The 8,159-nt window shown below is 36.9% G+C and overlaps 1 pseudogene; it reads right to left on the reverse strand.

The window, feature by feature from the left end:
* Positions 1 to 642: 642 nt before the first annotated feature.
* On the reverse strand, positions 643 to 5,654 carry LOC100146919 (SWI/SNF-related matrix-associated actin-dependent regulator of chromatin subfamily B member 1 pseudogene; annotated as a pseudogene).
* Between the last annotated feature and the right edge of the window lie 2,505 nt (positions 5,655 to 8,159).

Genomic DNA, 8,159 nt, shown 5'->3' on the forward strand with positions numbered 1-8,159 from the left:
AGGGAAAGTTTCTATCAACTTACTTTCTTCATCTCAGTGGGCCATATTTTGCTCTTTCTTCTTTTTCAGTATGCCTTCTGATTTTTTCTTGAAAACTGAACATTTGATATTATAATGTGGTCACTCTGGAAATCATATTTTCCTTCTTCCCCAGTGTTTGTTGTTTTAAAATCTAATACATAGCCTTATTTAAATTTTCCTGACTCTCATAAAATATTCCTTAAAGGTTTTTTTAATTCTAACTCAGTGTCCAACCAAGGAACAAATATTAAATTTGTTTATCTTTTCACTTTAATATCTTGTAATCAGGAACAGTTCCCTTTCTTTTGTTACTTGTTTTCTTTAAGTACATTGCCATTTGAAGATTTCACCCAGTTTTCAAGTATACTGTTGATTTTATTGAATGGATCATAATTCCTTTAGTGTAAATGCAATTATTGTTATGTAGAAGAAATACTTTGTTCTTTGAAAAGACATACTTAAATATTTAGATGTTAAATGTAATAGACACATAGATTCATAAATATAAAAATTATATATATACACCCTTCATATTTATTTTATGTAACCATATTTATATTGTTACAATTTGTTTATACATTTTAAAATCCAGAGTAGGGAAAATTCCATCTTCTAAGTTTATCACATATTATTTATCGTCCTACTCAACTGGTCCACCAGGGAAATATTTCCCACCAGGATTTTCAGCTTGATGATGATGAACTGGTTTGACTGGTCCTCTAGGATGCTGTCCATGGGTTGGACTGGATCTGCTGGCTGAGAAAAATGTGAATGGGTTCAAATCAAGGTGGTCACAGAGAATTTCTGAAAACATCTCAGGAGTCATAAGCTCCTCATTCATGTTTCAGGTAAAGGTGTCTTGCAACTTCAGCCTATCCATCTCCAGATCCTGCTGGAAGGGGACCATCACCTCAGCCTGGACACATTTTCATGGATCACAGGTAGGACATTATCATTGAAGCAGAGAGGTAAATTTCTCTTCTTACCCCAGCCCATGTGGTTCCTGTTGATGGTCTTGGAGCAGGGCACAGCATTCAGACAGTGAGTGCTGTTGGGCAGGGTGGGTACCTACTGGCTGTTCCTCTTGGTCTTCTGTAACCTGAGTTAGGTGGGGAGTTCTGTGCTGATGGACACATACCTTGTACTCTCATCTTTGCTGTCCAGAATCTCTTCCACCCCTGAGGCTTTTAACAGAGTTACGCTGGTGGCCAGGATCATGCATCCATGATTGTGTGACAACACAACTATTTGCTTCCACATTAGCTAGATGCCTCCAGAATGAGGGATATATTTTGTACAGAGAATTTCAGAAAATACCTTTGAGATCTTTCTGACTTTTTGAAATTAGAGAAACAAATGGTGTAGATGGATTTTCTTTTTCTTTTTGGAGAGGGATAGATAAGTAATAGTTGGAATAGCCTTTGTTAAATAAAAAATATATTTAAAATGGCCATATTTATATATTATGTACAAGAAACACATAAATTTACCTTTTCCCTGATATCAATATGGAAGTCAGAAATGACTACTCCCAATTTTTGTTCATCACAGTGCTGTGGGCATCATCAGATATTACAGAGGGTCCTTGGTTCTGACAAGGTAAATAAAGCTAGAATGAGAAATTACTAGATCTCACTGGAGAAAGTAAAGAGAAAACAATTTTTTTTGTGTGCTATGCTGCCTTTATGATGGCTTATAGTTTTGTTGATCTTGGTTTAATGCTCTCTGCCTCATGGTAACTGCTGGCACTGATCACCTCATTTTTTTGCCTGATAGCTCTATCTGGCCTCTCCTTATGTCTTTTGTTCAAAGATAATGTCCATTTTTTTCCTTCTTCCAGACTTTAGAAACACATAACAGTTGTATATGTGGTAAGAAGTGATGTAAAAGCATTTACAAGAATAATTGGCAGAGACTATGTTTTCCCACCTTAGGTTCCTGATTTAATAGGTCAAAGTTTTGTCCAGAAAGGGCATTCCAAACAGAAGGACATTTAAGGTGACTTTGGGCACAAGTTACTTATTATCTTCCTTCTCTGCTTTGCCATACCATCAGCTACAACACTTATTCTTTATGTCATGTGCACCTCAAACGTATAGACTTGGTTTCCTCACTTCCTTGACATATCCGTGTGTTTCACATACAAACTTTTGAATCAGGTTTTTCAACTATCAGCTCATGTCATACTCTCTCTGCATGGTCCTACCAAAACTATTCATTCAGAATCCTTTTTTTTTTTGCCATTTGCAACAAAGTCTGAAATTGTCAAGTCTCAGCTTCCAGAAGTCTTGGTTCCACTGACAGGTCACATATATGATGACCATTTAGTGGGAACTATGACTTACAAAGTCTAGATTGTGTGTAGGTAGGAAGGCAATTTTTTAAATAAATTGAAAATTAAGCTGTGAAAAGCACTAAAACTTTTGTCTATTTCTTAATTTTAAAATATGTTAATATGCTTTAAACTCTAGTTGTAGAGCATTATCATTTTTCTGTTTGAAAATATCCAATGCCTCCCTTAAACTGTTGTGTAATATACTTTCAGTATTAATGGAGAATTGTCATATATGTAAACTGAATGACAGTCATTTCTCTTTTTTTAAATCTAAAATAATTATACTGATATGAAGCATAAAATTTTTTCAAATATGAAAGTAATCACTTAGCAAATATGCTTGGTAATTTGGTGTCTGTTAAGGAAGGAGAGTCGTGGACAAAAGTGGGGGAAAATATATTTCCTCTTTTTTTTTTTACCTAAATGACAAGCACTGTTTTGGATATTGCTGATATTAGCACATATACATCTGCCTTATTTGTGTTGCATTATATGAATGTGTCAATACATTACTGATGTACATTTAGGTAGTTTGCAACATTTCTTTATTAAGAGTGATAAAAAAAATTGGACATGTCTTCATTTGCACATGGAGTAGGTACCAAGACTTTGACCTCTTGCATTATAAGAAGTTTCATTTTGTATTTTTATAAATGTTGTCGAATTGTCCTATAAAATAGATTTATTTTATAATCCTGCCAGCAGTATGTAAAAGTACTTATTTCCACGTATCCTCACAACACAATGTTTTCTCCTTTTTTGTCTTCATCAACCTAAAGGGTGAAAATGTCATCTCATAGTTTTAGCTTGCATTTTGCATTTGTTGCCTGGTTTAATTCTTGCCACATCCTACAGAGATAAATAAGATAGGTATTATCAACAATTTAGAAATAAGAAAACTTAGGCTCAAAGGGATAATAAATTTACCCCAAATAATAGCTTAGACTAGCAGAGCTAGTGTTCATTCTGAGGTCCTCTGGATTTTTATATCAAGTAACTTACATTTCTGAAAACCTACTGGAGTTTTCCACTTTCAGGACACATTTGGCAGAAGGTGATACCTGATTCACTTACAAAAGCCAAAGAGGAAACATTCCTCTCTGCACAAGTGACACTCCTTCCACCCCTCTTCCCTAAGCATGCAACTGTGATTCTGATCAAGCATTTTCCTGGCTGGGAAATAACCTGAAAATCTGAAAAGGCATATAATCTGGGCACTTGAAATGCAAATAACCATTGTGCAACTCACAGAAAGTCTTCCTTCCCCAATGTTGTTTTTATCAATCATTTCAAAATGGTCTGTAGGGGAACAATTTTACCCTTTTCCTATTTTTCTGCTTTGGCTTATAAAACATGAATATTTGTCTTCACAAAAGTGTAAGAAATCAATCCCTTATCTCAAGCCCCTGGAACCCAATTTTTTAACTTTTAAAAAAGGTGTTTTTATGTATATACCATGGATTTTATGATCCTCCAGATGGATTGTGGGATGGTACCACATAATCAAATACATAGATATTTCTTTTGCAAAGTACATGATTAGTCACACAAAGTGGGATAAATAAAGGAATATAAATAACACTTCTTCAGTACAAGTGAAGATCTGGCCACCAAATGAATTGCACCAAATATATACATGTATATTAGTGGCTTTAAGATGTAGTAAATGAAATTTGAAATTTTTTCCCGAACTGATGTGAATGGTAAAATCAGCCAGCCAGTGTTGCATATTTGGTTACTGGCTTGTCCCATGTAGAAGAGAATGAATGGGTCATTCCTCAAGCTCTGGCATCTCTAGGCTCAAACAGTACTGCTGGGCAGAGGAGTGAACGGGTGTGAGCTCAGAAGATGCAATGCTCCTTTCAAGCAGGTCCACAAAACTGATGTGGCAGATGGAAGAGATGGGCAATCCCTATCTGATTCCTCAGTCTAGTTGCCATTTAGTTAATTAAATGGGAGAAACAAGTGTCATAATTCTTCCCCTCAGACTCAAACATGAAAAAGAAAACTCTTTGCCTAGTTGTGTTTTCTGTTGAAAAAAGAGTGGACTTGGAGTCCTAACCCTTTTACTGTATCTCTAATTGAGGCAAGGACCATTACTTATTAGTAAGTTCTCAATTGTCTCTTCCCTAGAAGATGCAGCAGCACTTGCAACCATAACAAACTCACAACCATTTTCCCCCCTAAATAGAATTTTGAGTTATCTTATTTTTTGTTATAATAATATGTGCTGGCTTAAACATAATTGAATAGCTTGCAGCATACTAACTAGAAATTCTCAATAAACATAATGATCATGCATTAGAGGGATGAGAAACCTTCTGGGACAAAAATATGTGGTAAACTATAACTCAATATGAAGCTTTATATATATCCTTCAAGGTGCCACATGTATGATTTTTGCTCTTCTCTCATCTTGTGTTGGTAGAGGTTGGCACTATACTGTGAAATCAGGAACTTCAAGAGTGCTGAGGTCACTGTATGAGAAACAAACCTCACATTCAGGATGGGGTAGTTTTTGAATTTAATGTCATGGGTCACTGCAAGGGGCATGCTTGTGGAGATGATGTCAATGTGTCTCTGGAAGTTGTGTACCACAGCATCCATGCATGCTGTGAAGCTCCTGTCCTGCATGCAGGGGCTCTGGTGTCTGCCAACCACACAGTCAATCTCCTCCTGCACTTTAGGTGATAGGACACAAGTAAGACTGATGGAAAAGAAACAAAATGGCCGACTTACCACAGCAATTCAGGGTTGCATTAAGCACTATGAAGGTGTCCCAACATCATTATAAGCATAACTTATATGCCAAGAAGTAGACCTAGACTTAGAGAATTGCTATAATAAAGATACATATAACTCTCCTACAAGCTAAGCATTAGATATATTTGTACATACTTATATATTAGCACATATGATAAGTAATACATATAGAAATGATGAAATGTTTGAAAATATGGTCGGTATATAATTAAGTCAAGAAATCACTGCCTTGCAGAAAGGAAAACAGGAATCAAAATTTTTATATTAAAATAATATATAGTGTTTTAAAAACTAAATTTTACCAATAGTTGTATATCTATGTATGTTTGTGTATGTGTGTAAGTGTGTGCAGTGTGCAATGGTACCCTCTTCCTCCCCACTTCACAAAGAGAGCCACTTTGACCCATTTTAGCAGATTCTTCTGAAATTTATGTTCATGCTTTAAAATAATTATTATATTTCTATTTATTGATTTATCCATAGTTAGACAATATCCAATGACTTTCTGATGGGATATGAGGACTTACTTGTCCATCTCCACCCATCCAAAATACACACAGACATTCCCTCAAACCAAGAAATACACACAACACACACACACATACTTCCCCTTACTCAATTTTCCCCCATATATTTACATCACAATATTTGGTAATATCAATAATAAATGTTTACAATACTATGACTACATAAATGTTGTCCATTGGTGAGATAACTTGATTATGTTTCTTTTTTTACATATTTGGAGTTGAAAGCCTATTTCACTCCTATTTTCTAGATGCAGATTTGTGATAATTCCTAAATGCTCAGGTAGATGTGTCAAACTCCTAGTAATAATTTTCCAAATGCTTAAACTTCACATTACCAACCACTTCTCTCTTGCTCTTGGTGTCTCCCCTCAGACCTGCTTTATTCACCTAGTCCACTTTGAAATGGACATTTTCTAGGCCTGGTGCTCAGCACCCTTCCTGGCACTCCCATTCTCCTTCATGAGGTCTCCTGATTCCTGGAGCCCATGAGTTCCTCTGACTTGGTTTCAGTCATTCACATAGTTTGTCTTGTTCTTTTGTTCGGTTCATATTCCTCTGTCTCCTCATTTTGCCTAACTCTCTGTGTTTGTTTCTATATATTAGCTAAATCAACTACCTCTCCCAGTCTTGAAGGAGTGGTCTTACACAGGAGATTTCCTGTGGGATCTTGAAGTTCAGTCATCCCTGGACACCTGAGCCAAGCACTCAAGAAGCATCCCCTATGTGGCCTGCATGAGCCCCGCTTTTGCAGCCAGGCTGTAACTGTGGAATGTTGGTAGGCGAGGCTGGCTTTCAGCCTGCTGCAGGGTGGAGTCAGGACCACTGTGGTGCATTGGTAGGCGATGCAGTCCCCTGGCCCAACTTCTGGTTGCATCCACACCTGGTGCAGCACATGGTGAGTGGGGCTGGCCTCAAGCCTACTCCTAGGTGCATCTATGACTGCTTTGGCACGTTGGTTAATGGGGCAAGTCCATGGCTGTCTGCTAGGTGTGTCTGCGACTGCTGTTACACATTGGTGGGCAGGACTGGTCCATTGCCTGTCTGAGAGGCATGTCTGTGACTGCTACAGTGATTTGGTGGGTGGGCTTTTCACTGTGGTGCACCCACTGGCACAAGAAGATTAGAGGGAGAATTCCAAAATAGCACCCACCAGTGTGGTATTAGCAATGTAGAGTGAGATGATAAAAATGGCTCCCGTTAGTGTCTCAGCCCCCATGGGGAGTCTCAATTGATTCATGCATCTCTAGCCAATGTTTTAAAGGCAGTAAATGAGTCTCCTTTGCCTGTGTTCTATGCGTTTTTCAAACTTGTGTTTTTGAGCTGGTTTCCAGGTTGAGTGAATCTGCACGCAAGCACTTTAAGAGCTGGTTTCCCATTCCTTATAGTTTAATAATTTTCCTGGACATAATCCCCATTAATTTTCAAAGCCCAGTGTTTGAGGGACTTGTCTCTCTTGTGCACGATCTAAATGTTGTGGTGACCTTGCTCTTTGGGGAAGTGTTTCATAATTTGAGATCTCTCCCAATTGTGGATTGCTGTAGCTGTGGTGTGGTTTTTCTTTGGTGAGCCCTTGATTCTGCCTTTTTTACTTGTCTTGATGCTGCCCTTTTATCACTTGTTGTGGAGGCTCTGTTCATCCAGTCTTCAGATTCCTTTCAGGGGGAATTATTCCAAATGTAGATGTAGATTTGGTGTCTTCAGGAGGAGGTGAGTCCAGGACCTTCTTACATCACCATCTTCAACATCTGCCCATATACACATTCAATTTAAAGTGGATTGTAGGCCTAAATGACACAGCTAAAACTATATCACTGTTAGAACAAAACATAGGAATAAATCTTTGTGACCTTGTATTAGGTAATTTTTCTTCAGTGTGACACCAAAAGCACAAGCAACCAAGGAGGAAAAAAAAAAAAAAAAAACCAGATACTGTGGGCTTCATAAAATTTTAAAAAGCTCAAATGACAACATCAAGAAGTAAAAAGATAACCCACAGAATGAGATAAAATATTGGCAAAATATCTGATAAGGGATTTCTATCTAGAATACATAAGTACCCTTACAACTCAAAAATAAATAAAAACAAATAACCTGAGAATAAATGAACCAAGTAACTTGAGAATAAATGGCAAATAATCTGAAGAGAAATGACTCCAAAGGATATATACAAATGGTCAATGAAAACATGTTCAACATCATTAACCATCAAGAAAATGCAAATCAAAACTAAAATGAAAGACAATTTCACACCCATTAGGATTGCTATAATCAAAACTACAGCTAATAACAAGTGTTGATGTGGATATGGAGGAATTGAAAATCTCCTACATTACTAGTCGGAATATGAAATGGTACATCTGCTTTTCTGCCTGTGTTTTCTTTTGAGTTTTGTAGTTTTAGCTCTTCCATTTAGATTTTTGATCCAGCCAAACTTACTCTAAAGGTTAAACATAGAGTTACAATATGATCAGCATTTCCACTCCTACATATATATCCAAGAGAAATAAAAA

Source organism: Equus caballus, chromosome 1 (assembly GCF_041296265.1).
Source record: "Equus caballus isolate H_3958 breed thoroughbred chromosome 1, TB-T2T, whole genome shotgun sequence".
Lineage (NCBI taxonomy): Eukaryota > Metazoa > Chordata > Mammalia > Perissodactyla > Equidae > Equus > Equus caballus.